General features: G+C 37.9%; 1 protein-coding gene across 1 annotated transcript in view; it reads left to right on the top strand.

The window, feature by feature from the left end:
- The window catches only part of PRTG (protogenin), an 86,869-nt gene that overhangs the window by 53,985 nt on the left and 13,414 nt on the right, over positions 1-19,470 (top strand). The gene's annotated exons all lie outside the window — the stretch shown is intronic.

Genomic DNA, 19,470 nt, shown 5'->3' with positions numbered 1-19,470 from the left:
CAGTTGCAGAGAGGAGAAATAAGTGCATTTACCTCCACCCCTGGGCCCCCCCCACCCCCCGTCCTGACTTGAACAAAATTTCCAAGTGAAGAATTTGTCAAAGTCTAAATGACACAAAGACACATTTTGTGACCCTGCATGGCACTCCCCTCTGAAAAGGGGGCTTGTGCTGAAGAATTAGCCAACTACCTACTACACTTAGCATTCCCCCAGAGACTTGGCCTTCAGTTGTTTAATTTCCTCTGGAACTATTTATATTTCATTACAACCATGATTATAGCTAAGCTTTAGTCCAGGGCAGCAAAGATGACAAGGTGATTCTACAGTCTATAGAAATGGAATAAAGGTGTGTAAGAAGAGCCAATGCAAAGAATTTCTCCAATTAAACTGCCTGATGCATGTCACCCAAGCGTCTCTTGTAATAATTCTGTAAAAGTGCTTATGACGTTCTGTAAAGCAGTTGATAGGATGGTCAGATATGACATAGTGGTTTTGTTTGCACCATATTGCAAGTGGATGTGCTAGAAAAATGTACATTTTAAAAAGACATCTCTGTCAGCTTTGACATCTTTCTCATTAAGATCTGCAAATGCTTTAATATTGAGAAGGAATACTGTTTTAAGAGCATTACATGTGTTAATGTAGTTGTTTCTGATACCTAGGGCTATAATTTCAGTTTTATCCCAGGTTTTGTTGGTGTCAAAATGTAGTCTCACATACTTGTGTCTGAAAATTCTGGGATAGCCAAAATTGTGTATGTGGGAATTGATACTGCTTTTTGGTTATAAGTTACTATGAAAATTTAGCTTGGGATTCCCATACAAATTCAAGGAGCCAGGCATTCCTGCAGTTTCATTAAATGATGTGAAAGAAACACAGTTCTTCTCCCTCAACACTCAAATTTTTTTAAAATTTCGTAGTTAACTGTTCTCAAATGCCATTCAATAAAATATAATCCAATATTACAGATATACTTTATTTCTGTTTGAGGTATTTTATATCAGACCAGACATTCACAGTTAATGAAATGTTGATTTGAACAAACTACAGCTCTGTTTAAAAATTATTAGATATTACTTTAGTTCTTAATAAAGATCAACTGAAAGCTCAGTTTTCTTGCTTGGAAAACCAGATGATACCACTGTATGCTGTATATACTGTAGCCATTATATTTACATTGTTACATAGTGAAAACTGTCTAATAGCTCAGTAGGTGACCAGGACAAATATTATCATTTATTTCCACTGTTTACAGCTGGGTCAGTCTAGTGTTTACTCATGCTGATTACATCCTTAAACTAAACCTCTTATCTGTCAGTTCTCCTGATTGTGTGTAACAGGCTTGCTACTACTACTTACCAGCTAAAACAAGGGATTTGCTGAGAGAGAGGAGGAGGAACTGGTCATAGTAATAAACCCAAAAGCCCTAGAAGTAGACTGGGCATGTTTAAAAGCAACCTCTTCCTCAGCTAACTGTGACGTCTTTCTCTTTCGCAGACATGGCAGTTTATGTGTATTTGTACTTAACAAATCTGAGCTCTTGCCTAGTATGATAGTGCACTTCTACTACACGTCAATAAACAAGACACACATTCCTTACTTCATCATCATGAAAGGCAGACCTGTCACCACTCTAAATGAGCCTGTCCTCCAAATGCAGACGTGGCATATCTGCATATCATTTTTTCCTTGTTTTTTTTCTTTCAGGATTTAAAAGGGGAGTAGGAGAAACCCTTATAGATTAAAAGAGAGAAGGGAGGGGGTTTTATTACCCTGTAACTCTTTTTACCTGCAAAATATCAAAGCAAACTGCTTTAAGCTTTTATCTCTTTTATATAAGGAACTATATTGCATGTTTACAGGTTGTAAGTGTAAATAGAGATCAAACTGGTTTTTGTTCTGTTTTGTCGTTGGAATTTACAAACTGTCGCATCATGTTTTGTTTCAAATGTATGTCAGTGCTAGTAATTTCTCTAGATTGTTTGTAGCAGAGAGCTCCTTTTAGGTTCAGATTTACTGTTCTTGCTTGTGCAAGAACTAGGTTGGGTGGCAGAGGCAGGGAAGGAATTAAACCTCTGTCTTGTGCAGCGTTTCTGATTATGTACTGGTTGGTCCATGTGCAGCTTGATGTGTACCAGGACAAGTAAGCGGGGAATATCAGGAGGCTGCACAGTGCAAATATACTGAGATGAGGCGACCAGACCACAGACTCACCCACTTGGTTCATGCCTCCCTTATGGAAGAAAAATACTAAACTGCTCTGTTCAGATGAAAAATTGATTCACTCAGATTGTAAATTGAATTCTTACTGAGCAAAACCAAAGCTCACGTTTAACTATGTGGCCCTTTGTTGGAGCTTATTGGCATGGCATCCATTACAACAACTGTGTCTTTGGCTCAGCTTTATTTAAGCACTCTTACACATGACTGAGTGGGAATCCTAGATAAATATCAGCTTGTTCTGAGCAGATTTGCTCAGGAGAGGCCAGTTAACTATCAGCTGCTAATGCTGCATACTTATTATGCAGTTCAAGTGCCACATCTGTAAAAATGTAGTGCCTTCCTTCCTGTGTAGTTCTGCAATTATTTCTCTTGCACTGTGCACTACTGCAGATTTGTATCATAATTACGTATTTTCACTTTAATTTTTGTTCTTAAAAAAAAATTGTCATGTTTTCTTTCTGAGAGCATTTAAGTTTGCTTCTATTAAAGACATTGTATTTATAACTTTTTTTTAATCACATCACAGTTACTTCTCCCCATGTTTTTGTTTTTTTGAAAGTAAATGTTATTTTCATACAGTTCATTTGTAATGGAAAGCTTTAATTAATGTTTAATGTATTTGTCAATTTTAAATTACACCATCAAGCCTCTCAATAGGTTACTGATTTAGCCAGTAATCGGCTTCAGTAGGTGGTGGAATACTGAAATCTGTAACATCTGCATTAGCAGCATAACTGATTTTGGTGTTGATTAAAATGTTACATATGACAGACAGTAAGAGGAATCTCTAGGCTCTCTTTGAATTAACTGCAGAGTCATGAAATGGCTCTAAAACTCATGGAAAATTATGAATTTGTCTACATGCAAAGCATTTAATCTTGAGTCAGAAATATGCATTCTTGCTCCCTAGCAAGAATGCATCTCTTAACTAGACGGTTAAGATCTTTGAGAAACAGGTAGGTTGTGCGTTGGAAGGATTGCCTAATATATCTTTATGTAACCTTCTTGAATGTGCTCTCTGAACTGTTCCAGTTTTAACCCATTTATCTGGGAAAATAGTCCTGACATGCTCATTTAAACATGCCTTGACTTTTGCAGTAATTCATTTTAACTTCCCAAGCTAGTGGCTCTTTAAAGGGGAAGGACATGGTGAGGGAGGAGATACCCAAGTGCAGAATAAAGATTGAATGTACTTTACTTCAAAAACCAAAATAGACTGCTAAGACCAGTTAAGCCTGGCTCTCTAAAGAGATAGTGGGAGCTGTCAGGATGAGGGAAGTTGCATTATTTCATGGGACAATGCCTTGTAGCAATTTTAAAGGTAACAATATAAAGATACAGGCTTTACTAAGGCAACAAGAGAGATTATGTTCCATGGGCCCACTCCAGTAGCATGGAGGGTTGTTGCCTGTTTTTGAGAGACTTTCTGTCTCTTTATCAACTGTTCCCATAACTGAGTTGGACGCATCCATTTTTCTCAGGACATCAGACTAATTGTGTCACAACTCGAAGAACTGGAATCAAGGGTGCTCAGAAACAGGAGGGGGAGATTTTTTGCACTCTGGCAAGATAACTTGCCAGCCTATTGTAAAGCTAAATGTGTCGCCTTCAAAGTATTTAAAGGTAAAATTTTCAGTGGTGGGAAAGCAATTAGAATCTTGCAAGAAATGCTCTCTGCTCTGCATTGTCAGGGTAGAAATTCCACCATTTAAAGCTAAACCTGCGTGGGAATTCAGTTGGGAAATTGTCATGTTGATTGAGTAACAGTTAGGATGTATGCAAATAGTGTTTCATTGTTCATTTGCTAGAGCTGAAGGTTAAAATTTGCTTCATGAAAAGGATATATTGATCACTCTTTACATCAAGAAAGTTGTAAATTATTTTAAATAAAAACGCTCAAAGTTGCTTTTGAAATGTTTCTAAGTATTACAATGAATATGTAATAATATACCTTTTAATAGCTATAATGTAAAAGTGACCAGTAACTGAAGACTGATTTCTTGGAGGTGGAAATTAAGGTAAATATGTACCCCTGTTTAAAGAGAAAAAAGAGCAAACGGTTAACAATGACAGGAATGACCAGATAATTGCTCAAGTTTCTTAAACAAAACAACAAAATAAAACAAGCCAAACCAAAAAATCCCAACAACTGTGTACATTCCTGCTATACAACTCTTTTTAGGTTTAAACAGAACTTTTTCAGTACAGTGGGTTTGGTTGCTTGGTTTTCTGGTTTGTTGTGGTGTGGTTTTGTTGGGGTTTTTTTTTTTTTGTTTTGTTTCCTGAAATGGGAGGATTTGTTTCTGGGAGACAGCATTATTTAATTTGCTATTTATTGGACTTCATTAGTAAAATACTTAAGTCCTGGATTGCAAAGAAACTGCTCCTTGGAGAAAGCTTAGAGAAAACTCCTGTTATAGGAAATTAAATCAACATTGTCCATTAATCATACTGCATGTCAACCCCCAGACCTCTCTTGATTGTTCTTGGTGAATGTGAGGAACCATTAGATGTGTGAGGTCCTTAAAGGTCTGAGTAAGTCAAAGGGGAAGAGTTTAAAAAAATGCCATCATTAGCACATGAAAGAGACTTCAGAGTGGACAGAAGAAAACATTTGCTGTACAGGGCTAGTTACATTTCTTAATTTTTTCCCTTTTTTTATTATTTTCTTCCTTTGTTTAACAACAATCCAGATGTTGTGATCAAATGTTAACTTAATTTCTCCTGATTTTTTTTTCAGTAACTTTTTTTGGGTCATGTTACCATTTGTGATGGTTGTATGGGAAAGGTAATAGTAGGGGCTCTTTGCAAATTCTGTGTTAGTAATAAGTAAATGCACTTTTAAAGCTAAGCTAATATGTTTTCTGGCAGCTTTCCTGCCTTGAGTAGCACCTTGGTTATATATTTTCCATGAAGGCGGCATTGCTAACAGAAGCGTTTTTCTATTTTGGGAAAAGATGCAATTGTGGAAAAGCCAATGTTGGGGGTTTTTTGGTTTTTTTTTTTTTCAGTCTGTCTGGAGTCACACTTTTGTGGCAAATGAAGGGAGGGTATGTGGGAAGCGGGGAAGAACCAATCTTGTGTTGGAAGAAGCAGCTCTTGCTGTGAAACTTCTCTTCCAAAGCTGCGATTTTTTTGCATCTGGGAAAAAGTTTAGTAGAAATAAGTTTTGTGTAAAAAGTGTATTTCAGTATTTATACTTGCTTCCACAGTGTTTTTACCATTATCATAGCTGAATATTGTATGCCGACTCAAGCTGGTTATCATTACAAAACAAAAATACTTGTTACTGCACATGTTTGTAGAAGCTGGGACAGGGAAATACATTCTTGATCCTGTTTGGTAGATGAGTTCAAGTCTTGAGTTTTTTGCCTTTTGTGTGCATCCAGTTGTGCATGCTGTGGCTCCTTGTACGACTGACACATTTGTGTATTCGGACAAAGGAGGAGACATAAAATATTGTGTGCAAATACATCTTGAAAATGTGGTCTGCATATCAGATATCAGGACTTTTTTTAAGGCAGTTGAACTGGAGATGTTTAGAAGCAGCAGGGTAGGACGGTGTATATGGGGGAAGAGGCAGATGGGTAGGTGTTGCACTACTGTGCCTTGTGTCCATTTACCCATCAATTCCCCACTTTCTCCTTTGTATATTTAAGATGGAGGGAGGGATGTGCTCACAGGCTGTTGCCTAGCTCTGTATCTGTGTGTCTATATTTGCATGTGTATATGGAAACTGTTGGGAGAAAAATAGGATATCTTCTGGCTTCCCGATTCTCTTTGTCTTAGTCTAGTCCAGCACTTCTCCATCAGAAGCATACCTCTTACTATATTAGTCCTTTGTGTATTAATTTTTGTTTTCATGATAATTGTTAATGTTGGCCTAACCTAGCCTTTTTTCTCTATTTATGTCTTTTGGCTGCCTTCTTACTGCTTCTCACCTGCCTTTTTAATTTCTCTTAGTTTCCCATCAGTCCTTGTTGCCTCAGTGACAACCACTTGCTTTGGAAAACCCATAGCTGTAGCACTCCCTACCAGTTATTTGTGCTGGAAAACTTTGCTCAGGGGTGGCTTGGACATATTAAGTCTTAGTATGTTATCTAAGTGGAGCAGACAGGTATGCATGGGCTGTGATTGGAAGAGCCCGGTCATATATGCAATGATAATCATCCCTCTCCTTCAGAAAAGACAGCCAGATCATGCTTCCAGTCAGCCCAGTAAAATATCTGAAGAAAAACACCAAAGCACAGTCAAGTTGTAGGACAGAAAAGCAAATTGCTTAGCATGATTCAGAGTGCAGGCACAAGTCCAGGGTACTCCAGCTGGCCTAGCAGTGCCTACACCTCCCGCTTTTGCTTGAGCCTCCCTGTTGGAAGATCTGCCTCTGAAGGGTCATCTTCGCCCTTGTTGAAGCTAAGAGGAGTCTCCTGTATGGGACCCCAGAGCCTGCATTGTCCCTTGTGCCTCCGTGCAAGGCAGCTGAAGCATACTGCCTGGAGCGGTCTGACAAAAATCCACTTTAGGTAGTTACTCATATTTCCACTTTTCTTTGTTATTTCTGCTAATAACACATGCCTGTTTTTTTCCAGCACTTTGTAACTGTTCCAATGAGTTTCACAGGTGGATGAGTGTTCACTGCCCCATCTTACAAACTGGGTACCTGAAACACAAGGAAGAGAAGGGCTGTTTTTGTGGAGTTGCTTGGGTACTGATGGTTTAAACTGAGTGTGATATGATATCCCTGAAATCAGTGACAGAACTGAGCTGTAAATTTCCAGATTTCCAGCTTTGCGTTCAGTCTATTAGATAACAGCTCCCCCTTGAGGGAAACTTCTTTTATTAATAAATTCATAAGATGGCTATTCTGTCATTGGAGTTTTTGTGTGGATAGGTTTGAGGTTCACGGTTTCACCAGGCTGCATAAGATGAAACAGACTCATGGTGGCTGTGTTGTGTCATAACCAGCTGGCCACAGCTGGGAATAGTGAGGTGGTTCTGCCGGTGGCTCACTCTGTTGCTTTGGGATGTCACTTAGTTCTCAGAGTTCATCAAAGTGCAACTTGGAGCACAATAAAGTAGCAAAAGCTGGCACTTTTGGAAGAAAACACCGCACATTCCTTCTGTACCTGTCTGTGCTAATTTGTGCTGCTCCTCTCTGTGCTTGCATTAACACTTGTGTGGTTGCACAGGGACAGGGTGGGAAGTTGGCCTGAATGAAAAATAACTCGGCAAATGAAGGTTGTGGCAGGAGTGAGCGGCTGAAGGGTGAGGGGAAGCAGGCTGGCTTCTTTCAGCAGCAGCGTTGGCTAACGCTGGTTTAAAATGCTCATCAAACTGCAGGCTCAATTTAGCATTTGTAAAACTGAATTAGTGATGGGAGACCCTTTTAATTGTACAAAAGAAGATAGCTAGCTAAGAGTTAAGTAGCTGTGTGTTTATTTTACTTAAGTAATCAATCAGACTGCTTTCCATTTTCTAAGTGTTGTATAAACTTCGTATGCAGAGGAATTACATCAAGATAATTTTGTTCTCCCTTTTTCAATCAAGATAGTAATATAGCTTGGATTCAAATCTTGAATGCATTAGGAAAGATAACAAAAATAACCTTGGTTATGAGTAGTCTCCTAGTCTTTTACTCTGTACCTTTCAGTTTGTTAATACAATGTTTGACATGTATTCAATGCTTGCTCTTCACAAAACTAACTAATTAAAAAATACAGCAGGTATGGCAAAAGATTTAAATTACAACTGGTCTGTGGTCAAACATTTTGACGATAACAGCATTGCTTCCCATGAGAAGTGAGTTTGTTTATTAAAAAAAAGTTTAAAACATTTTGAAGGAAAAATTTAAGCCAAACCAAATTCCTATGTAGATAATTATGGAAAATACTTTACAGACATAAAAGGCATTCTTGGAAAAAGGGACACAATCTGTGAAATTCTATTCCAGATTCTGTGAAGTAGTAATTTACTTTTCCATGTTGTTACTGCTATTCTGTGCTATTCTGACCATCATTTAAAGTACAGTAGTATTTACATTAAAAACATGTTGTAATCCATTTCCAAGTGTGGGAAAAATACACTTTTGCCTTTACAAAACACCACAAAGTGTAAAAGAAATAGTAGGTGCTACTTCTAGTGTTGTCAGCCAGCAGAGCAAAAGATTTTTCAGAAGTTTCAGGAAGCCTGAAATCTTTCAGGCTACTCTTCTTGTCACCTTTGTATGGACATTAAACAACATTTTTGTAGAAGGGTATTAGTACTCAGAACACAGTTCAGAGAATTACTCTGAGTAAAGGATTTGAGCTCCTGAGAATATTAGGTCCAAATTCAGATTGCACATATTGACCTCTTTTACACCACCTGCAAGATCTGTCTATGGTGCTTTCAAGAATACTGTTCCAGAAATTTGGTCTAAATTAAATAGTCTTCAAATAAACCATTAACATCTAGTTAACTAAAAGCAACAACAATACTAACTTGCACAGCTGCTGCTGCTAATATAAACTGAGTAATCCTTCTGGTGAATTGTCTTAGAAGAGCAGAGTCCTGGCCTGGAAAGAGATGAACACAAGATGCCATTGAAATAAATGTTTTAGGTGGAATCAGTGTGGAGATGAAAAGTTAGTATAACTTTTAGAGAGGAGCAAATTCTCCTGGCCTTCTCGATAGGTATTTGTACCAAATTTAAGCTCACTGAAAGCATTCAAGAAGGAATATAAGTATGTAGTATATCAGGCTTCATCACCTGGTGACAAGCTGTCACTTACTGTGTTCTTTTAATAAACTTTTCTGGGCAAATTCCTACCACAAAACTCATTATGAATAGCTCATGCCAGTGTGCCATTGACTATAACAGCGGTGCATATTAGAGCCAAGGATGTTGTAGGGTCCTGGATACTTTTATTATCATTACAAATGGAAATTTTCTTCAGGGCATGTCTTAGAAGTCTGGGATGTGCTGTATGAAAATGTAAAGGCTAAAAATAACACTGCTGCGCCAAACCACTAGGGAGGTTGTTCAGTGTAACCTAAATGTAATTAAAATGAATGCCCTTGCTAAATGTCAAAGATATGCAACCGGTCAGAGAGGCTGTAGAGAATGAGGCATCTACGAAGATACAGTGAAGGAAAAGTAACAGACATGTTAATGTATGGAGGGAGATACTGCAATACATTTCATGGCTGAGGAAGTGGAGACCTGTGTCTTTATGCCACCACACTTCAGGTGAAATTACTTGCTGAGCCAAGGCATTTGAGTTGAACTATTTACAAGTGCTGTTAGCTGCCTTCCCTGCTTCCTGGTTTATTAACCTGTGTAATTGGAAAATGTTTAGCATTATATGCTGAGTATTCAATGAATACTTTGCATTAAAAGTAGTGTACAAAGGAAGCTTGATGCCAGCCTTTCATTTTAAGCCTTTTTAATGCATCTGAATTTAACTTCAGCAAATGAAGTATAAGAGCTGTCATATTAGAAGTGGTAAATGTATATCAGGCTAACTGGCAGTCTATGACAAATGTCAGTTTAGCAAATTCACTATAAGACTTGTCAGCCTTCTAGGTTAACTTACCCCTCCACCCTGTATTCAACAAATGAGTGCCAAATTTTGAGCTTCATTAAGCAGTTGCTTTATTTACATCTGCAAAATGTCTGTATGATAATAGTTCAGTGCTCACACAGCTGTGCATGCCAGCAAGCCCATGAACACAGAGTGTAGATTAGGTATCTATCTGTCTAGTAGGTGTACCACCACAACCTGGTGCCTGACAAATAAAAGGGAGCACTGTGTGAGCAGGAGCACACATGGCCCTTGACACCTGCAATAACAGAATGTCCCACTGAAGTTTGGGCCCTAATTATAGATGCAGCTGGATATAGGCTATGCAGACAATATTTGCCTTAAGAAAAATATAGTGGTGGTTTCTACTTGCATATATTTTGTTTGTTCTCCTGACTTATTTTACACCTAGCACTTTGAATATGTTTTAGTGCAGTTCCTTGCTGTCCTCTCAAGGAGGAGAGAGCCAGACTGATTGTTAGTTGCCCTACCTGAAGCTTTTGCATCTTGCAGTCATGCTTGTAACAGCACAAGTCCTAAAGCTTGAGATCTGAGAAGAGTCACCAGACCACAGATGTTTTTGCAATGAAACTGTGCACCTCCTAGAAAGTCACTGTGGTGCAAGTAATGATAGATAGTGTTTTCATTTTGCTGCACAAAAGGGTCAAAATGGCATGGGGAGTCCATGACAGACCAGCAGAAAATGTTGGTTCTGAAAGAAAATTTATTTCATAGCTTCAGGGGAAAGTTTGGGCGCTGTGAACAGATTGCCTTTGTCATTGCGTAAAAATGTGTTGTTTGTAAGGTGATGCTGGATGTCAGGCAGTCAGTGCATATGTATGATAGAGCTTGGTACCTAAACAGATGTTAAACCAAACTTGGTAGAGTGCTTATAGCACTGTGTTTAGATGCATTTTCTGGAAGCATTACTCTTAGCATGAAGGTCAGGCAAATTGTCTAAACTTCCTTCCAAACTGAAACCCAGAAATGTTGGTCTTCACTGGGGATATAATCTCTTCAGTCTCTTCCATCTTATGGAAAAGAACCTTTTATAGCATACTCCTGTTTTGAGGTGTGCTTGTAGCAGCATTTGTAGTTCGGGTTTTTTCTTTTTTTATTTTTGCCCTGACCATCTACTGTAATGTTTGATTCACTAACTGTTTTCTGTCAGTCGTGCATGGGTCAGTTGCTGTATGTAAGGGAACTTGTTGTATGGGGTGGCACATCCTATTTGGACCACTGCGTGAATTCTCAGTGGACGTATCTGTGTTAGTAACTGGGGGTAATTAAGGCTCTGCTGGCTCTTTCGGACACTCTTTCCCTTCCCCCTCGCCCTCCCTTTCTTCTTCCAGAGATGGCCTCTCTACATAATTCCATTAAAGTGATTGTGCTCTGAGGGGTGGACTGAGGGGCAGTGCTCTCATCTTTCAAAGCAGGACCAATGAGCTATGTTCTTTCCACTGGGCAGCAACAAAAGAAAAGGTCTCCCAGAAGAAAAGACGAGCACAAAAGATCAAAATTAGGTGTTTGTCCAGGCCTCTGGTATTGCTTTCAAGTTAGCTTTTGAGGGCTAACTTTGAAAACGGTGAGCCAGGCTAGTTAACATAAGGGTGTCTGCTAGTTTTAGAGTGTGTTGTTAGAATAATATTGGAAGAGAGCTTTTTGCTTCTGCAATTTAACAGTTCTCTAAAGCACAAGAGAAACACAGTGACTGATTGAAAACGTTGCAGGCATAGTGGTAGCGTTCCATGCCCATAAGGAAATGAAGCAAACTTAAAATCCTTGTGATTTCCTTCGCTTCTTTCAAAAAGATTAGTGACATTTAGATAGTTCTCGTTTCCGTAGTCTCCAAAAAGCCAAAATGCTGTATGCTGGGAATTCATCCTGCCCTGCTAGCCCTCCCCCACACTTTTTTTTGTATAAAGCTGCTATTGCTGATGGTGGGCAGTAGGAGAGGTGATGTTTTTACTGCAAGGGGGTGTGAGGTGTTGTTTGTCCTGGGGCCCTCTAAGGGGATAGTGCAAAGCTACAAAAGGGATACAGACCCTTTTCAGATTTAGACAAATAAGCGAGAGCCATCCAAAGCCTTGGAAAGCCAGACCGTTTAGGCTGGATCAATTCACATATGTCACATGTTCTAGTTTCTACCAAAATAAACTTTTACAATGTCGTACAAAGAACAAATTGCTTAGTTTCTACTTCAGTTATTTGGTTTGCAAAGGAAAACATGAGTATCACAGACAGTCTTTGTTCCATCTAACTGTTTAAAGTTACCTTTAAGTTGAAAAAGAAACCATGAGATGTAAAATGATGGTGATTTGTACCTCTCAAACTATTTTAACCTGATATTAAAAAGTTGTTATTTAAAATGTGCGATCAATTGAAATTCCAACTCCTTTAAAAAATAGAAGTAATTAAATATAATTATCTGAAGCTAGTAATAATGCTTAGATATTACATACCCAGAGCCTTGACAAGATTTTAAAAAACCATAATAGAACAAGATTGCTAAACTGTGTTTATTTGCTTAATCATATGTACTCGAGCAAGGTAAAAGGACATTTTTTTAGAAAAGAGAAATAAAATCCAGTACTGAAAATCTGAGAGGGAATACCTGCTTTTGAGAGGAACAGACCTGAATCTGTATCATCCTTCTACTTCCCGGCTTTATGTTACTGTTTGGCTTGATGTGCTTCTCTCTGTCCCTTTTGTCTAGTATATTTGAAATGTATTTGCTTATTTTCCTAATAAGTTTCTGCTGTATTTACATTACTTTGCTTCAAAAGTACATTTTTAAGGATAGTATTTCTCAGTGCTCTTCCTTTCCCACCCTTCCCCCTTAATAATTCCCCTGGACCTCTGTTGCTTGGAGCAGACTTTGGCTAGCCCCAGATTCGATGTCAAAGGCCATGACCCGATGTCAGAGCAGCCCATGCTGCTGGCTTCTTCTTTGAATAATTATCTGGAGTTTATTGTGTTGAAGGGATGGGCTTGGGGGCAGCGCAGTCACCCTGGCAAACCAGACCAATGAGCTATCCAGCCGGACCACTACCCAACAATGGACCTGTAGGTTACACAAAAAATCCAGCAGCACAAAAGATTAAATTAAAAATGGACATTTGGCCACAGAATTTTTGTCCTTGGAACAAGCATTTTTTCAGCCTTCTGAGTGTAGTGCTGTTTTGATACCTTTAATTGAAAGGAAAGAAGTGTTATTTAAAATTTTGTACGTAAGCTAGAATAAGACTGAAATGTTTTTCTTATCCCCTTCCCCAACTGTTAAAATCACCATATTGGATGTAGCTTAAGTTATTTCCAGGTTTCTAGTTGCTGAACTCTACTCAGAACATCAAGCCACTGAACTTCTTTGTTTTTTTCTCTAGAAATTCTGTACAATCCTAATTCTTTCAGAAACAAGAACAAAGCCCCCAATACTTTCATTTCTATCAATATTTTCCTTTTAAAGTGCTGAGAACAGGGATGTTCAAAATAGGTATGAAAGTATGTTCAGTATCCAGGCTTAATGAGTCAACAGTAAATGATAGTAAAACGTCCATTTTCTTTGGGCTTCCTTATCTTTTCCTCTCCCCAAAGAGGACTTAAAAAGTCTGAAATCCAGCTTGTGGAGTGCTGTCTCTTCTTATCAGGACTGAATGAAAGGCTGCTGGAGGTGGACTCCCTGTTCTGCAGGGGTGGGGTGGGGGGGGGAAGTTCTTTCATGGTCTGACCTCAGATTCTTTCTTAATTTTATCTAGCCCTGACCTGTTGGCTCTGCTCTGGCTCCTTTCAAGGCCTTCAGAGCTTCACAAACATGCAGCAGCTGAAGGAAACAATGACAGGGCTTTTAGGGGTTGCAATATTATGCTCTCTTGTAACCTTGGCTAAGTAGCCTGTAAACAGATGCTTTCTATGAAGCATTTGCCAGAAAGCCAAAATTTTGGCTGTGTTGGTATCTGCAAACACGGCTGTGTAACACTCTTGATTTAGGACTCTTCATTTTATATTCAGTATAAGCTTCAGCCGAATGAACAGTTACCCACAGCGTGTCTTGTGTGTACAATGTGGTTGTGGAACCTTCTGTTACAGGTTTTATATTTATCTTTAATGCTATAAATTTACCTGAAATAGAAGAATCGTATGAAGACAAATTATCAAAATCTGAACGGGATAAACACATTTCTGTCTTTTGCAGAAAACTGATTTGAAGATTATGTTAAAATGTAATCAAGACATTTGCATCTCTATGTATTCTTTTGAGAAGGGAGGATGGAATTACATATGGATTAGGATTTTTCATTGGCTGTGGTGTTAGTGTCATGGTGCTTTAAGCTTAGAGGGTTTTAATTATGTAATAGAATGTATTGAGAACGGAATTTTTGTTCCACTGTGAATATGGAAGTGACGTTATTGTTCTTAGTAACTTTTCCTAAAAGTTCAGTCTGTGCAGTCTTGGTAATTTAAGAATGAGGTAGTTGCATTAAAAAGTACTTCACCAGCTGCAAAGTGATTAGAAGCACATTTTTGTTTTCAGTTGTTTAACTGCTAATACAGGCATTTAATCTTTGCCTCTAGTTTTTCCAGCTGTGTTCACTGGAAGTGCATGAGGACACCATCTGGCAGTAATGAGGTATAACTCTACCAGATGGAACTAACCCATGTTGGTTGGAGAGATGTTCCTTCCTCTCCCCATGTCACCTTAATCACTAGGGAAATGTCTTCAACACAGAGGACTTCCCCACCCCCTCTTCCTCCAAATAATGGTAGCTGCTACAGCAGTCCTCCTAGCAAAACCTAGGTTTTCAGAGGATATATTTCAGAGGCCAGTAAGGGTCAACAGAAGCACAATTTATTCTATTGTGGAACAATGCCAGATTGTTTTATATGTTTTTGTGTATTTGTCTCAGTGTTTTAGAAGAACTGAAGAACTCGGATTGAGACAGTAACTCAGTGGAATTCCACGGAATACAGCAACATACACTAAAACTAGTTCTGACATGAGAAGATATCAACTCTGCAGTTGCTTTTGCATACCATTATGTATATATTTACTAGACCACTTATATTTTCCTAAGCTTTGAAAACTGGGCTCTGTATGTTTAATCCATGTTTAACTAATAAATATATATAATTTGAACATATTAATCTTAGGTTTTGGAAAAGAAAATGGGGAAATCTGAATATGAGTATTTCTGACTGACAGCTGCTTTGTAGTAGCAACTTCTCCCCTTACTGAAAGAGAAATGGAAGATTTACGTAGAAGCAAGGCTGGTGGTAGTAGTAAAGAATACTGAATAACTGTGAGCTGGTGCAATAAAACGTGGATGTTCCAATGAACTGTAGAGCAATAGAACTGCTAATAAATCAAGTCTCAATTCTTTGTGATATTTTTGCAGTTTCTCTCAGTTTCTTGTGTCCAGACAGATAAGCAGCTGTGGTTCTCCCTCCATGCTGGGAAATGAAATGACTTGTCACAAAAATAGGGTTGGAACATCTGAGTGCACTGTAGTATTTTTCTTGAATAATCTGTTTTTACAGCATTAACACCAGTAATTGCTGTGAGCTTCCTATCTGCTTTCTGAGAAGCTGAACATAATCTCTAAGGTTACATCTCAGGCATGTAGTAAGACAGTAAAATACACAGGTAAATCATTGTAATCCGAACTCTTACTAAGCTTCTGCTACTGTAACATTTAATGTTTTTTCCACGTTACAATCCATGTTTTAAATGATAGTTCAACTTAATTTTTTTGCTCATACTTGCAGTATTTAGCTTTGCCGTAGTTTTACTATAAGATGTAGAACCTATTCATAGACTCACAAAACAAAGAGAAGGCTCCCCCATGTGTCTTGCTGCTGAAAGACCTATCAGGGTTGAATCTGCAGTGCTCACTGCAGATTTTTATGGGAGAGTGAATGACAGGATATGGGATTCCAGAGGAGTATCACCAGGGAGCAGTGATCTACCTACAAAAACTGCCATAGGAAAATGAGGCTGACCCTATAGAAATTGTAAAACAGTGATTTTTGGGACAGTATCTGTTTTGATAATTTGAAATTAATCAATATAAGGCATATTTAGCTTTTTCCTACTCTTATTTTATAGGAGTATTATTACCAGAGGCAAAATTTGTGCCTCTGGTTGAACTATTATTCATGTGGTTTTAATACTGACAGGTTTTGGTTATATAAAAAGGGTGTGTGAGGCAGATCCATTGTACTGTGTGAAGCTATGCTAGCTTATCATGTCCAGCCTGTAATGTCTTTTAAGACAGTCTCGGTCTACTCCAGAGGGACTCTTGTAATAAAGTTTATGAATTAGCCCTAGCATGTTTATATCAACATCAGTGCTGGCCTCTTGATTTGTACAAACAGTGTAGTTTTTGTGTCCTTTCCCCCAGCTGATTTCAGTAATAACAATAAAAATGCCTATTAAAAAGCTGTAGGTTCTGTGACACTTAATTTTACAACAACCTAATGCCAGCAGTACTAAAAAAAACAAACCAAAAGAAACCATATTCAACAGAAACAAATTAACTTTAAAAAAATTCAGCCAGTTGGTAAATAGGCTACAGAATGGTTCCTGTTCACCTTAGGTCTGGGAACAAGCTTTCAACCACTACACAAATGCTGGCAATTGCAATTGCCAGAGAATTAATTGAAATGACTCAGTGTTACCAGCTGTTCAGAGAAATTTTGAAATGCAGAGGTGAAATCTTGATGTGAGTTTTTTTTGCTTAAAATGAATTTATGTGTTGAATAGGTTAAGTAAATCACTGCACCTAATTTGTTTCTGAATAGCAGTGATCTTCTGTGGAAAGATGTGTTACTGCTGGGTCTGTTATGAGCATGACTGATGGCCTCAATACTCGCTTCCCTGTTTCCCGAGCCTCTCAAGCCTCCTGTTGATGTATAATGTGCATGGATGGCATACACTAAATTTGAGACTGTCAGCCCCTCAGGTGGCCATGCTATCCCCTATCTTTTATCAATGATTTATGTGGAAACTATTCAGGATACCTGTGCTGGTTAAAGATAAGAAAGCTCCTGAAGCTTGTTTTCTCTCTAATGCTGTGTCTGACTTTGAATATTTGGTCCAGCTGATTAATTGCTAGATGAAAGTGTTTATGCCAAGTTTGTACTGGGATTGCCATTGAGGAGTAAATCATATCATAAGCCTGTAAACGAAACTAACAATTATTAAAAATATTCTAAATAGAGGCTACTTCAGACAAAAAAACTATTTTCCACCAGTTCGTAAAACAAATAGTGTGCGAGTATCTGTTGGAACTGGAGGCAGATCTTTGGCTATTGGTTATCTTGTTTTGTGTATGGTGAAACTATAATCAACATGGAACAGCATCTCAGCAGGTACTTTGAATTGGTCTTTGCTAATGTTACATATGTAACTTGTGAAGCAAGTTTCACACCAGTTTCTTTTGCTGCTCAGTACACTGTCTTTAAAATTATTCTATATTCTTCTTTTTAGGTTACTGTAACATTTAGGCTGTTCTAGGCCAGTACGTGATGCAGCCCTCCTCAGTTGTTGCTTCAATTACAGATACCAGCAGATGGTTTTTCAACCATAGAAGCAGTAATGTGCAGCAGCTTAAAAATTCTGACATCTCTTTTGAGTTGAACTAGTCTTGCTACCAATTGAACCATGATGTCCTGAAGTGGAAATAACCTTGTTTTTTAGATGGTAGAAACTAGTTGAGAGACTTTATTTTTCAACAGGGTCTTCTATATAAAGATAGTTCTTTTTGAAACTTCTTGCATTATACAAGAGTAAGATGAATGGTATTCGATGTGCTTTTTCTAAATGTAAAGCGTTAAAGACACATAAAAATAAGATTTAAAAAAATGTGTGTTTCTCAAAGACATTTGATTTTTTTTTTGTGGGGGTTACATTTTTGCCTTTCTTCCACATTCCATTATTCTTCCTTTCCTCCCCAATCAAGTGTTAATGAGGAATTCAGGTTTAAAAAAAAAAAAGGCAATGAGGATAAACAGACCTCACAGGCTCCTCATTCAGCTCAGCAGGGCACTAGACCTTAGCTATTCTTCATTTCACAGTGAAGATGATCAGTTCTGGGTGACCACTTTCAAAGGGCACAGAGTTTTTGAAGGTGCTCGGCAGGATGATAAATTGTTGTGTCTGTCATCCTGTGTCTTGCGGAAATTCAGCAGGGGTCTCTTCTGCAGGAACTTGTAAAGAAAAAGATAGACTGTGACACTTGGCTGGCTGGGTGCCACGTGTTTATGTGGAATCTGTTCAAGGGTCTGCTAAATAGTACCTGAATTCAAGTTTTTTCTAAGAATGGATGGCAGAATCGATTATTATAACAACCTCTAAAACATAATTCTAATGAGATCTTAGACATCTTGATGGCCTCTTTTTAAAATTTTGGCTTTGTTTTTTAATATTTCAGTTATATGCTAAATATATGTATTTCTACCACAGGTTAAGAAGCCTGGTAAGGTATATATTTCTTCTTTTCCGAGATGCATGCTGTAATTTGCCTCAATAAGTCACCATAACTTCATTTTGTATTCAAATCACTTGGTACTTCTGAAGTGCAGTTATCTTTTTGGTTGGGCTCAGTGTTTTTAAATGCATCTTCCCTTCACATGTTTTTTGTTTTTAAAAATTTTTAAGAGATTGCAATGACTTCCATATAATATCTTACTATCTTTCTGAATTTTCAATATTAAAATTCCGTATTTTCTTTGATCACATGCTTAAGGTTATCCTGTGTGTTTGTGTCCATCTCCTTCTTTTCTCTGATTGTAATTTGTTGGCTAGGAATAACTGACATCATCTATTGCTAAAGTGGTGTTGCAAAGTGAAAAAAACTTCAGAGAAAATGAGAATTTTACTCTAGTTTAAAAAACCTCATTTTTTGAGATTGCGTTATTTGTATCGTCTACTTGTGATGTTAAAGTCTATTTGAAAAATGGGAATGGGCTCCTCTTCCCTATGCTACCATTAGTGTTAAACACATCAAAGAAATACTTTAATCCAATTTTAAGACTCCCTTTTCTTTTACACCTATGTTGAGATTTTGGTAAAATAGTCTCGTAAAAATAAACATACATAGAGATGTAAACTCTACCTAGTGATATCTCATTTGAAGCTGCTGTTGGTAACTACAGGACAAGAAGATTGTCTATTTCAAAATAAATATGAAAATATTTTACAAAGTACATTGTTATGAAAATACTATGCCATCTTTACGGAAACATCAAATTGAGAGTTGTTAAGATTGTATTGCTGGTGCAGAGACGGCAGAGGGAGCTAACGATCTGGTGTAAACAAAAGTCCTATTTCTATTGAAGAAATGTCAGGGATTTGTGTTCCTGTTTATTTCATGAGAGAGGCCATGTCAAATCTCAGCTAAAATGAGAAAGAGAGGAGCTTATTTTGAGAAGGGGTATTATGGTATTTTAGGGCAAGGAAAAAAGAAATAAGATCAGCACAGTTATATAACATCTGAACCTTCTGAAAATCTTAATAGAAAGAAATAGGTTCATGATAATAGAACAGGAGAATGTCCTAATACCTACATCAGTACTGGAGTGAAGTTTAGCTGAACCCAGAAGAGCTCGTATGTACTAGTAGCAAGCACTACCACCTTGCAAATCCTCATTGTATGGAAGGGATTTGTTGCAAATACCATTGCAAGGG

Source organism: Ciconia boyciana, chromosome 8, assembly GCF_034638445.1.
Source record: "Ciconia boyciana chromosome 8, ASM3463844v1, whole genome shotgun sequence".
Lineage (NCBI taxonomy): Eukaryota > Metazoa > Chordata > Aves > Ciconiiformes > Ciconiidae > Ciconia > Ciconia boyciana.
This window is presented reverse-complemented; position numbering and strand designations above follow the sequence as displayed.